Genomic DNA, 14,203 nt, shown 5'->3' with positions numbered 1-14,203 from the left:
TCGCCGTATGCAAATGATACCTAAAAAAAGTCTAACAAACAAAAACATGGCGTGCCTGTAACCCAGCAGGTGGGTTTGAATTAAGAAGAATGCCACAAAATCTTACTTGGAACTGAACCCCAGAATATTTGGAGGGAATGAGCCTCTAATCCCGTATCATTTCTGTCCACACGATTCCATCAGATGCCTGATTCCCGTGAGCTTTCTTAACAAGAGGTTGTTCAGGCACACATCAGTTCTCATTCATGAGTCTTTTCACATACGAAACTACCAAGCCCTCTCTTCACCTGGTCCCACACCATCAGCTGTGCGGAGCCAGGAGGAAGTGTTTGACATCCGATGGCCCTCTCTGCTGACAAAGGCTGGAACCAAATCAAGAGGGAGGGAGCCTGGTTTTCAGGGAGATGAGATCTGAGTTGGGAGATGGCTCTGGCCCCCTCTAGCCGGGAATAAAAGCACTTTGAGGACAAGAACCCCATGGACCATCATCCCTGAGGCCCGGGCAGCAACTGACCCCGAACAGTCAAGCCTCTCCTTCAACATGCAGGTGGCGAAGTGACCCCTTCGTGCAATTCTGCTTTATCCTCAGCAATCTCCAGACCAACCCTGTCTTTCTCTTTCCTGCTGTGAGCACTTAATAACAGTCTGACTCCCCGGAAGTTCCTACAGAGAGCAGCAGGGCTTCAAATAGCTGGAGAGCAAGCTTTGCGATTGCGTATTGCCTGCTCCAGACAGAAATCAAATATTTTGAGAAAAACTGAATGTTAGTAAGATGTGACGTGAGCCCTGAGACACGTTTAAGGTGAATACGGCCTGGCCTCTGACATTGTCTATCACCCTGTGCCTCCCACTTGATCACCTTTCCAACCTCATTGCACTTACTGACCCATCAGAGTCCACGGGAATACTCCACCCTACCCCACCCGCCAACATACCACACACGCCCACAGGCTATTTTATCATTCCCACATCCACACTTTTGCACACATTTTTTCCCAACTGGAACATCGTTTCTTTTGCTTTGAACCAAACCATGCCCATTTCTCTTTTCAATTCTGCTGCCCAGGCCACAAGGCTAGGCACAGGGTAGGTATTTCAAAAGCATCATGATGGTTAGATTTTCTACCCACTGGCAGGCAATACTTTCATAAAATAAGGCACTGACGATCAAAGAGGAGAAGGGAATCTAGCTTGGGGCCGGGGTCTGCCTTTCTTTGTCTTTCACCACTAGTCAGCTGTGTGACCCTGGACATACCACCCAGTCTTAGTGGTTCTCAGTATTTTCATCTTTAGAATTAAAGATGGTTCAAATTATAAAAGTATCTGAATTTTCTGCCAAGGACCACAGGGATTCTACGTGGATATGTTTACTGACTGACTCTACCCTGGCTGTGTTGTCAGTAGGAGACTCCACTGTCTCAGTCACCTCTGGCCCATGAGGTCCTCGAGCAGAAGACATAATAAGTAGATACCGCATCCAATCCAGAAGTCTGTGCCAACTAGAATTAGTCTTTGTGTCCTAGCCTAACATATGGCCAAGGTTCAAGAAATATGTAACGTCTCATTTTATTGGACAGAGAAAATACTGGACAAGTTTTCCCAAAATAAGAGGTCGAGGTGGCAAGGAAGGGGTGAAAAAGAGAAAGGAGAGTGGCAGAGAGAATAGTGGATGGACATCCAAGCTGGGAACTGGATGTATTTGGGAGAAGGCATCAAACAACTGGAACAGAACAATAATCAAAGACACAGCTAAAAAAAAAATTATTTGAACTAAATGAAGGTCTGAGTTGGTGGACGAGGAAGACCACAGTGGGTTGCAGGAAAAATCAATGACAAGACTCAAACTTAAGCACATACTGGCAATACTTTGAAATACCAGACTAAAGAAAAATTCCCACAGCATCTAGACAAAAACAGATCTCCAGCAAAACAAAACAAAAAGACTAAAAAATCAGTTTCCAGAGTTCAGCATTTCAATTTGAAACACTGGGATGTAACAGTGAAGGTGATAACAGTGATAACCATCACAAATGACAGCAGCAGCAGTTAACGAGCTCTGCGCATTTTTGATGCACCTGTCACTGTTCTTAGTGCCTTAAAATATTAACTCATTTAACCTTCACAGCAGCTCTATGGGTAGCCAATACTATGATTCACGCTTTTCTGAACAGAAGAAAGAGATGCAGACTAAGTAATTTGCCCCATGCCAGACGACTAGTAATTTAAAGAACCAGGCTTAAGGCCAAGGAAGCCTTACGTGGGGGCTCTGCATTCCTAACCACAATAGTATAACACACACACAAGGTTTTAAGAGGATGTTTCATGTCCCAAGAATTTTATGGCCAGCTAAGTTGTGGTGCATTAGGAAAGCCAGTAGATAGATAATTTCAGGTTCTGAAAAATGCAGAAGACATATTATCTACACACCCTTCCTTGGAGAAAAGTTACTTGGAAATAGACCCTAGTCCACATTGGGGTGAGTCGAAATCATTACCTCTAGGATGGGGGAACTGGGATAGCAAAAGGACAGGTCCTGTGGGATAATTACTACCACAGGATTCTTCTTTCTCAGAAAAGAGTCTAGAAGAGAATCACTGCCTCATGCCAGACCAAATGGGAGACAAAACCCAAACTTAAAAAAAAAAAGACAGAAATCCCAATGGCATTTAGATTGTGCTTAAAAGCAAGCAACTTCACTATGAATGGTTAACCCTTGCTTTGGCAATAATTCTGAAAATGGACACAAAAAATTTCTCTGGGTAATTTCTCCCTTAGACAAGACTCTCCAAAGGTACGGAAGTCCAATATTAACTAAATTAAAATGAACCCAAAAAATCCCACCTACCTATGCCTCTTAAAATGCCTAGCCATAAATAGACCAAATATTGGTGTTTTCCTTAGGGTTGTGAGGAAATGAGTACTGTTTTCTTTTTTGTGTGTTTCTACAAATGTCCTCTAATAAACCTGAACTGGGTGTTTATTCCAAAGACAAGCATTTTACTTTTTTTGGGGGGGAGGGGTGGTTAAAAATGTTTATTATGATAAAATATATATGACATAAAATATGTCATTCTAATCATTTTCAGTGTACAATTCAGTGTATTAATTACATTCGCACTGTTGCGCAACCATCACTGCTCTGTGTTTCCAAATCCTTTCCATCACCCCAAAAAGAAACTATAAACATAAGACAATATCTCCCATCCCCCTCTTCTCCCAGCCACTGGGAACCTCTACTCTACTTTCTGTCTCTATGAATTTGCCTACCTAGATATTTCATATAAATAGAATCACACAAAATTTGTCTTTTCGTCACTGCCTTATTTCACATAGCATATTTTCAAGTTCATCCGTATTGTAGCATATATCACAAATGTATTCCTTTTCATGGGTGAATAATATCCCATTGTATGTATAGACGACATTTTGTTTATGCATTCATTTGTTGATACACACGAGTTGTTTCTACATTTTGGCTACTGAGGATAATGGTACAATGAACACGGGAGTCAAATTGACTTTTTTTTTTCTTTTCTTTTTGTGGACATATGTTTTTCTTTCTCTAGAAGTGAATTGCTGGGGCATAGGGAAGGTGTACATGTACCTGTTTCTTTTTTTAATAGATCTTTATTGGAGTATAATTGCTTCACAATACTGTGTTAGTTTCTGTTGCACAACAAAGCAGATCAGCCATGTGCATACACACGTCCCCATATCCCCTCCCTCTTGAGCCTCCCTCCCATCCTCCCTATCCCACCCCTCTAGGTCATCGCAAAGCACCGAGCTGATCTCCCTGTGCTATGCGGCTGCTTCCCACCAGCCAACCGTTTTACACTCGATAGTGTATATATGTCGATGCTACTCTCACTTTGCCCCAGCTTCACCCTCCCACCCCTTGTCCTCAAGTCTATTTTCTATGTGTACCTCTTTATTCCTGTCCTGCCTCTAGGTTCTTCAGATCTTTTTTTTTTTTTTTTAGATTCCATATATATGTGTTAGCATATGGTATTTGTTTTTCTTTTTCTGACTTACTTCACTCTGTATGACAGTCTCTAGGTCCATCCACCTCACTATAAATAACTCAATTTTGTTCCTTTTTATGGCTGAGTAATATTCCATTGTATATACGTGCCACACCTTCTTTATCCATTCATCTGTCGATGGACACTTAGGTTGCTTCCATGTCCTGGCTATTGTAAATAGAGCTGCAGTGGACATTTTGGTACATGACTCTTTTTGAATTACGGTTTTCTCAGGGTATATGCCCAGTAGTGGGATTACTCGGTCACATGGTAGTTATATTTTTAGTTTTTCAAGGAACCTCCATACTGTTCTCCATAGTGGCTGTATCAATTTACATTCCCACCAACAGTGCAAGAGGGCTCCCTTTTCTCCACACCCTCTCCAGCATTTACTGTTTGTAGTTTTTCTGATGATGGCCATTCTGACTGGTGTGAGGTGACACCTCATTGTGGTTTTGATTTGCATTTCTCTAATGATTAGTGATGTTGAGCATCTTTTCATGTGCCTCTTGGGCATCTGTATGTCTTTCCTTGGTGAAATGCCTATTTAGGTCTTCCACCCATTTTTTAACTACATTGTTTTTTTGATATTGAGATCCATGAGCTGTTTGTATATTTTGGAGATTAATCTTTTGTCTGTTGTTTCATTTGCAAATATTTTCTCCCATTCTCCCATTCTTTTTGTCTTGTTTATGGTTTCCTTTGCTGTGCAAAAGCTTTTAAGTTTAATTAAGTCCTATTTGTTTATTTTTGTTTTTATTTCCGTTACTCTAGGAGGTGGGTCAAAAAAGATCTTGCTATGGTTTATACCTAAGTGTGTTTATCCTATGTTTTCCTCTAAGAGTTTGACAGTGTCTGATCTTACATTTAGGTCTTTAATCCATTTGGAGTTTATTTTTGTGTATGGTGTTAGGGAGTGTTCTAATTTCATTCTCTTACATGTAGCTGTCCAGTTTTCCCAGCACCACTTATTGAAGAGGCTGTCTTTTCTCCAAGACAAGCATTTTAAATAAGTAAAGTGTTCTTATATGTTGAGCTTTTCTAACCGGGTGGGACCTCTGTCGGGGTTCTATGCCCTCCACCACTAGGAGTATTTAACAGTCAACCTCCCCTCTCATCTGCCCAGGTAGCAGGTACCAGGTACCAGAAATCAAGAACCAGAACCGTGTCCATCTGCCAAGCCAATTCCCCACCCATTGCTCCTAACAAGGAGAGATCCTGGCCGCTTCTGGCACTGCTCAGAGGTCTCCACCATAAGTTGAGACTTGATTTCCGAACGGTCCTCTCATCATAGCAACTATTATTTTATAGTACTTTACCTGCTTCCTCATCATCCTTCTTCCTCCGGTGACCCCACAAAGCAGACATTTTACAGGTGAGGAGACCACAAGGCTCAGCTACTTTAGGCAGCCCGCCTAATCTCACACAGTGAGTGAGCAGAGCTGCGTTCAAACCCAGGCCTTCTCAAAGTCTGCACTCTTTCCTCAATGCTGCACAGACCCTCTTTGTGCTGCAAGTATTGATACGAAAAGCGTGCTTCTATGTCAGCTCCCCAGCCTGTCAATTCAACAGAATGAAAGTGCTCACTAAGGACTAGCTGCGTGCCAGGCACTCTGCTAAGGACTTTACCTGCATCATCTCATTCAATCTTCTGGCAGGGGTTATTATCAATCCCATTTTAAAAAATTAATTGTAAAAATCCTGAAGCTTAAGGAGGCTAATGGCTCAGAATTACAAGGCTAGTAAGAAAAGGAACCAGGATTCAAACTTAGGAAGATCCCAGAGCAGCGCTCATAATCACTACATTATACCATCTCCTGCTACTAGGATCCCCACAGTTGAGGAGGATGAAGTGATTTATCTTTCAAGGTCACAGAGAAGTGGTTTTGGTGAGAAGGAGAAGCCAGAGCCGGTAACTAGCCAGTATTCTGTTAACCCAGCAGCAGCATGAGTCAACTGTCAGGGAACCACAGATGTGGAAGATACATGAGAAGTCATCGAGCGCTCCCCGCCGGATGCAGAAGTCCCTAACATTAGCTATGACTAGTTGTCCACACAATTGGTGAAGAGCTTTAATGGTGAGATAGTAGTCTGAAACACATACCAGAGGTCTTCCTCCATCTGCTGTCCACCAGGGTGTCATACAGGCCTCCAAGAGTGGGCCTCTCCCTACCTTTCCAGGTTCCATGGTTACTAAGCTCCCCTCAACCCACAGCTTTAAGCACAAGTGACTCAGAGGTAGCAGGAGGTGCTTTTGTGCTGGTCTCTCTGCTGGAACGCTCTTCCCCTTCTTCAGGTGACTCACCTTTTCTTGTCTGTCAAGAGAGAGCTCTCATTTTTTTTTTTAATGAACTTATATACAACACAGAAATAGACCCACAGACATAGAAAATGAACTTAGAGTTACCAAAGCAGAAAAGGGGAGGGGGGAAAAATTAAGAGTTTGGGATTAACACATACACACTACTATATATAAAATAGATAACCAACAAGGACCTATGCACAGGGAACTATACTCAATATTTTGTAACCACCTATAAGGGAAAAGAATCTGAAAAAGAAAAAAATATATATATAGATATAGAGAGACAGATATCTGAATCACTTTGCTGTACACCTGAAACTAACACACCATTGCAAATCAACTATACTTCAATAAAAAAATAAAATTAAAAAACATGCTGGTTCTAAAGTTAAAAAAAATAAGTTGACTTCTCTGGGGTAAAAAAAAAAAAGCATGAGCTCTCCTCTGGGATGCCCTCCTAGCTGTGTTCTCTGTGCTCCAGCGTGTCTTAGCCCAGGGTCCTAAGAAGCAGAGCTTGAGACGAAGATTCTGTGCAGTGATTGACTGGAGGAGAGTTCTCAGAAGAAGGCAGACTATGGAAGCAAGGATGCGATTTTGGCTGCAGACTAGGTCATCCTGATTCCATGGGCGTTCTGCAGCACCAAATGCACCACTTCATGGCCCCTCATTGAGGCAAGGGGGGCAGCCTTTTGTACCCCTGTGTTATTAATTGGATATGGGCTGCTCTAGGGGTGCAGGCATTGCCCCTCAGCCAAGCAGCTCCCCCGTGGCCAAAGACAAGTGTCCTGATTTCCTAGGACTTCTGTAACTAGGTACCACAAACTGGGTGGCTTAAAGCAACAGACACGTATTGCCGCTCAGTTCTAGAAGTGAGAAGTCTGAAACCAAGGTGTCAGAGGGGACATGTTCCCTCCAAAGGCTCCAGGGAAGAATCTTTCCTTGCTTCTTCTGGCACCTGGCTACCGATGTTTGATCCCGATCTTGATTTTCCTTGGCTTGGAGATGCATTACTGCAATCTCTGCCTCTGTCTTTACATGGACTTCTTCCCTGTGTGTCTGTGTCTCTATGTTCAAATTTCCCTTTTCTTATAAGGACTCTGGACATACTGCATTAGCGCCTTCCTTCCTTTTCCTGCCTCACTTCCCATCCACTCAACCAGTGTTCCCTTCAACTTCCAAATAAACTATTTGCAAACCCTTGTCTCAGGGTGTTCTCGGTTTGGAGAAATTCAAATTAAGATATTTTGAAGGCTAGGACAACTTACTTAACCTCTCTGTGCCTCAGTTTCCTCATCTGTAAAATGGGGGCAACAATAATACCTCCCCCATGGAGGGTGCCATGAGGATTACGTAAGGTATTGCAGTCAATACCCTTGGAAAAGTCCCAGTACATAACAAGTGCACTGTGTTAGCTACTGTTATCTCCCTCATCCCAACCAGCAGTCGGTGGAGCTAGTCAGCAATGGGTGGGAAACAGCTGGTGCCCCCATTTTGTGCTCCCCATAGATAGACACAAAGATCACATTATAGGCATTTCCCTCGCTGTGTCAGAATGAAAAGGGGCCACAGTCCTCTCAGTGTGTACTCCTGCCAGCTCTTCCACAAGCAAATACATTTACGAGCTCAGCCTCGGTCTACTTCACACAGTCGTGCTGCAACCAATGAAGTCATTTTAAAATGCATAATTCGGCAGTGACTTAGCACCAGGAGAAAGTTTGTGATCTGCAACACTCTGTCTGCTCCTGGCTCCTCTTCTTCCCCCACAGCCTTGACATTTTTGAGATGACTCTTTGCTGGGCCACTTCCCAAAATTAAGAGCGGAGTCATCACTCTAGAAGGGCCTTTCTTTCCTCACCTGCTAATCAAGAGTCCTAAGAAAGTATGAATCAAGAGTCTATCTCCCCCAGAGAGGGGCCTAGGAGAGCCTGGGTTCCACATCTTCAGAATCAGATGCCCCTGTAGCACAGAATCTTTTTGGAGGTACTAGAGGAAGCTGGCCGGGCCCCCTTACAAATGTGGTACCATCTGTGGAGCCTCCCCCCTCAGAGGTCCTAGCATCAGCCAGGCAAGGCCCCTCCTCCAGACTCCTAGGTCCCACAGCCCCACCTATTCGCTTCTGTTACCCTGACCCTAGCTGCTTCCTTTATCTCCTGGTTATTTTTGTGTCCCACATTTGCTCCAGCAATCTTCCAACACTTGTGTAATTCCCTTCAATGAAAACCATCTGAGGGACTTCCCTGGTGATCCAGTGGCCTGGCTCCACGCTCCCAATGCACGGGGCCCGGGTTCAATCCTTGGTCAGGGAACTAGATCCCACATGCCACAACTAAGAGTTTGCATGCTGCATCTAAAGTTCCCACAGGCTACAACTAAGAAGCCCGCATGCTGCAACGAAGAGCCCGTGTGCCGCAACTAAGACCCAGCACAGGGAAATTAATTAATTAATTAAAAACTCTCTGAAATATCTAGCATAGTTTGGGGTTTCCTTCCTGGACCCTGACTGATACAGGTAGATATTATAGTTACCTTCATTTTGCATATGAGGAAATGAAGCCACAGAAGTTAAGTAACTTGCCCCAGGTCATGCAGCTAGGATGTGCTGTCACTGGGATACCCGGCTGCCCTGCTCCAGTCTGTGATCCTAACTGATGTACGGAAGTGCCCCAGTGTCCTCAACACCCCAGTCATCCAGAGAGTGAGGCAGCTAGATGGGAGCCAAGGACAAAAGGTCTTTTTTTTTTTTTGGTACGCGGGCCTCTCACTGTTGTGGCCTCTCCCATCGCGGAGCACAGGCTCCGGACGCACAGGCTCAGCGGCCATGGCTCACGGGCCCAGCCACTCCGCAGCATGTGGGATCCTCCCGGACCGGAGCACGAACCCGTGTCCCCTGCATCGGCAGGCGGACTCTCAACCACTGCGCCATCAGCGAAGCCCGAGAAAAGGTCTTTTGTTCAACAAAAAATGTAGTAAGGGCTGATGCTGCTACTTTCTGAGGACAGTGAGTCAGAACAAGTAGCCGTCTCTACCCTGGAGGCACCAAAGAGACCGGAGAGTGAAGAAGATGCACAAATCAATGAGATGCAGAGTAAAGTGGTAAAGGCTGAACAATGGCAGGCCCTTGTGGACACACAGAGGACTGGGGTGCAGAGAATGATGGCCACCAAAAGATGCCCACGTCCTCATCACCAGAATTTTACATGGTGGAAGTGCCTTTGAGGAGGTGGGTGAGCGGGGAGAGGATCCTGGAATGGCCAGGTGGGCCTGATATAATCGCAAGGATTTTTATACGTGAAAGAGGAAGGCAGAAGAATCAGAGTCAGAGAGAGATTGAAAGAGGCTGCACAGCTGAACGTGGAGAAGGACCACAAGGCAAAGAATGCAGGTGGCCTCCAGAAACTACAAAGGCAATGGAACAAGTCTCCCTTAGAGCCACAAGAAATGCAGCCCTGCTGACGCATTTTAGCCTTCTGACCTCCTTAGCTTGAAGACAATACACGCGTGTTGTTTTAAGCTGCCAAGTTTGTGGTCGTTAGTTATGGCATCCCTAGGAAACTAACACAAGGGGGAGATCAGTTGGAGGAGGTGAGGGAAGGCTTCCTGGGGAAATCCAATAATGAAATCATGAAAGGATGAGAGAGTCTAACAGGCACCTGGGGAGAAGGGAGCCTTCCCAGAGGTGAGAAGACACTGGGCCGCTCAGGAATGGCACATCCTCTGCAACAGAGATGAAAGCCAGGGAGACAGCAGCAAGGTGATCTGAAAGGTCAACAGGGACCAGATCAGGAAGGGCCTCCTGAGGAGCCTGAGGCTTTGTAAGCAGTGGTGTGACACAGACACATGGTCTCTTGGGACACCTCCTCTGAGTCCTCCTCTGAAGGAGAGAGACCAGAGTCGGGGGGAAGTCGTGTCCATTACCGAGGGGAGAGATGATGGAGGTCTGGACCGAGATAAGGACCATGGGGTTGGAAGGCAGAGTCAGAGGGACTAGGAGATTGGAAAGGACTTGGTCATTGAATGGATGTAAGGCGAAAGGGACGATGGGACCAGTATAAGGCTAGGATTCAGCAGGCTGGGTCACTGCTGGGCAAGTGCACGCCTGTGGAGCCACTGTCTCCCCTCAGCCTCCACAAAGCTCCCCCAGTCCATATAAGCGGGGGTCCATTTCACTTTCCCTGCCCAGCATCCCAGTGCACTACACCGACTTCTTCACGATAAGCCCAATATTCTTCATTCCATCCCTTTGCATTTTCATATTCATTTTTACTTACAAAGGACAGTATGGTGTATTGAAATTGCAAGATCATTGGGTCCAACAGATAGAGGCTGGCTTACAACCTCTATAATTGTATGACTGTGGGCAGGTTACATATAATTCCTCTGAGCCTCAGTTTCGTCATGTGTAAAACCAGGGTAATGGATCATATCTCACTGGGTCCTCGTGAAGATCAAATGTAAGTAAATGCCTGAAACAAGACCGGCCCTAAATAAATGTGAGTTACTCCCATCCCACTTGGCCTCCTCTGCTGGTCCTCTCCCCACCCCACAGCCCTCTCCATTAATGGGCCATCGGACGCAGCTTCTCAAGCCTCCTATGATCTCCACTCGGAGCATCTGAGCGCTTGGGGCATCTTGGGCTCAGGCAGCACAAACGATGAAATCATTTGCAGCTTCACGCGTGAGGAAGCCATTCATCTCCCACCAGGACGGGCAGCTCACATTCAACAAGCACCAGGGGTGGAAACATGGCAGCTGTCTTAACAGAACATGTCTGAGGAAAGCTGGAATAGACGAAGAGGGGGTGATGGGAGGGAGGAGAGAAATGTGAGATTCAGGACAGCTTCATCAGTTATTACACTGCCAGCCACAGTGAGTAAACGAAAGGGCTGGGGCTGAGCGATATTGTTATTTTGCAAATTTCTCTCCTTGGCATATCCCTATGTGCAGGGGGCAGAGGCATAGTTAGTCTCTAAGCTGCTGAAATGGCTGCAAGTGACTAGACGTATTGACTGCTCTGAAGTGTCAGGAAAGGGTGTCCAGATGGATTCAGAGGCTTATCCATAACAGCTTGTTCAGTTTGTGGGGAGAGTTTAAGAGATGATTGGCCCCTTTATGTAAAGGAACTGAAAAAGTAGCCTCTTCCAAACCCCCCTGGCTCCCCTAGGGCTGCCTCTGCATTCTGCCACATCCAGCCTAAAGAGAGACGTAGCAGAACTTTCTCTTGGGGAAAGAACTTTGAAACAACACAATTATGCAAGGCCCCACCAACCATGGGCCACTGTCCCCATCCCCAAAGGTCACAATTCTGACTCAGCCAGGAGGGTGCGGGGCTCTGACAACAGGATTAAGGGCTTCATGTTGGTGTCCACTGAGGGTCCCTGCAGCTGGGTACTTCTGTGCCAGGTAAAGCATATAAGGGCAGGGAAGAGAGGAGACAAGGAGCAGAAGGCAAATTTCAGGCACTGTTCTAGATACTTCTAACATCTTAATCATGTATTTCTCAAATACAGGCACAGGGAATCCAAAGAAACAGAGAGCAACTTCCAAGGGATCCACAAAGTGACGGTTTTTAGACAGAACATCTTCATAGGACAAAATTCTACTGGTAGATACAGAGCGAAATAAGCTTGAACTTTTACACACATGGGAAGGTTTCAAGGAATTACTGCCTGGAGACACATTCTTTCATAGAATACAAAAAGAAGTACTTCCAAACTCACTCTACAAGCCCAAGATAACCGCCACACGAAGAGGTTACAAGGATATCACGAAAACAGAAACTTTCAGGCCAATCCCTCTCACAAACACAGAGACAAAAGCCCTACACAAATATTAGCAAACAAAATGCAGGGAAATATAAAATGAATACTAGATCCTCACTCCTCCACTCCACCGTGAACCCCTGGGAACCACTAATCCATTCTAAAAGTTTGACATTTCAAAAATGACAATACCTCATCTTTGGGGATTGGCTTTTTTCACTTGGCATAACTCCCTGAAGACTCATCCAGGCTGTCTACATCCATAGTTCATGCCTGATCATTGCTAAGTGTTCTACGGTGTGGATATACTCGAGTTTTTTAGCCAGTCACCTGCTGAAGGACATCTGGGCCGTTTCCAGTTTTTTGTTTTTTTTTTGCGGTACGCGGGCCTCTCACTGCTGTGGCCTCTCCCGTTGCGGAGCACAGGCTCCGGACGCGCAGGCTCAGAGGCCATGGCTCACGGGCACAGCCGCTCCGTGGCATGTGGGATCCTCCCGGACCAGGGCAACGAACCCGCGTCCCCTGCATCGGCAGGCGGACTCTCAACCACTGCACCACCAGGGAAGCCCCCCGTTTCCAGTTTTTAGCTCTTACAAATAAAGCTGCTATAAACAATTGTCACTGTACAGATTTCTGGAAGTTTTCCTTTCTCTGGATAAATGGCAAGGAGTACAGTTCCTGGGTCATATGGAATTTGAAACTGTGTCAAACTGCTTTCCAGAGTGGCTATAACATTTTATACTCCCACCATCAATGTATGAGCGATCCAGTTTTTCTGCATCTTCACCAGTACTTGGTGTTATCATTTTTTTTTTAGCCATTCTGATATGTGTGCAGTGTTATCTCATTGTGGTTTTAATTTATACTACCCTAATGGCTGCTATCTTCTCATGTGCTTATTTGCCATTAGTATATCTTCTTCAGTAGAATGTCTAGTCATAACTTTTGCCCATTTTCTAACTGGACTGTTGTCACTGACTGTTTGGATTTTTTGCTGTTGAGCTTTAAGAATTCTTTATATACTCCAGATACTAGTCCTTTGTCATATAGGTGGTTTGCAGATACTCTCTCCCACTCTACAGTGTGTCTTTTCAATTTCTTCACATGAGCTTTCCCAAAGCAAAAACTTTAATTTTGATGAGGTTCAATTTATCAGTTTTCTCAGCTATAAATAATGCTTTTGATGTCAAGTCTGTGTTAATTTTTCTGCTTTTTATGATACTCAGATTCATCAGTGTTCACAAATCAGTTCAGATTCCTGACTGTGCTCAAACATACAGTTGACAAACATACAACTATACTTGGCTGTATATCCTGCCGTAGTAGCGGGTTTCTCATTTCAACACAGAAATGTTGAAAAAATATGTCTGTTTTGGTTTGAAAGTTTTAGTGACACTCTTCATTTATTTTTTAGAAGTACAATATTTTTAAAATTATGTTTTCAATCAGGATGATGGATAGCTGCTTAAAAATGGGAAACAGGAAGCATATGCTCAGAACTATCAAAAAGATGTAAGATAGAAAAATTCAGAACAACCTGGGAGGCACAGATCCAACACGGCATTGTCCTTCAGAATCCCCTCATTGAACCTGACTAGGAAGAAGATGGGAACGCCACCCCCAGTTCAATTAGTGATCAGTATTAAACAGCTGTCAATCTGGACAGTGTAAGATATCCTGAGATACTTATTTAACGTGTGACTGTTATTACTGTAGAGCTGCAAAGGGCTAAAACTCAGTATTTCTTGCACAAGAAAATCCTGAACATTTGCCACAGATCACCACTATTGTGGCTACGTTTAAGGACCACCCCAATGGTTGTGGGCAGTCTCTAAAATGACCCCCGTGATTTACTCCTGGAATCTACACCTCTGTGCAACCCTGCCCCTCTGAGAGTGGGCGACACCTCCTGGCTCACTTCAAACAGTGTAGCAAAAGTGACACGCTGATGGTACTTCGGGGATTAGGTAATAAAAAGACTACCATCTTGCATGCCCTTTCCCTCTCCTCCTCTCTCCCTACACCCTCTCTCCTTCTCTCCTGCCCTTCCTTCCCTCCTCTACCCCCTCCTTCTCTCCCCCTCTACCCCCTCCCTCTCTCCCCCTCTCTCTCCTTCC

General features: G+C 44.9%; 1 protein-coding gene across 2 annotated transcripts in view; it reads right to left on the bottom strand.

Moving 5' to 3' along the window:
* PTPRT (protein tyrosine phosphatase receptor type T) overlaps window positions 1-14,203 on the bottom strand; it is a 1,065,023-nt gene that overhangs the window by 574,768 nt on the left and 476,052 nt on the right. The window lies entirely within an intron of this gene.

The sequence above is a fragment of the Monodon monoceros genome, unplaced genomic scaffold (genome assembly GCF_005190385.1).
Source record: "Monodon monoceros isolate NGI ecotype Baffin Bay Population unplaced genomic scaffold, NGI_Narwhal_1 Super_Scaffold_13, whole genome shotgun sequence".
NCBI lineage: Eukaryota > Metazoa > Chordata > Mammalia > Artiodactyla > Monodontidae > Monodon > Monodon monoceros.
Note: the sequence above shows the minus strand (reverse complement) of the source record. Positions and strands in the feature narration are given on the sequence as shown.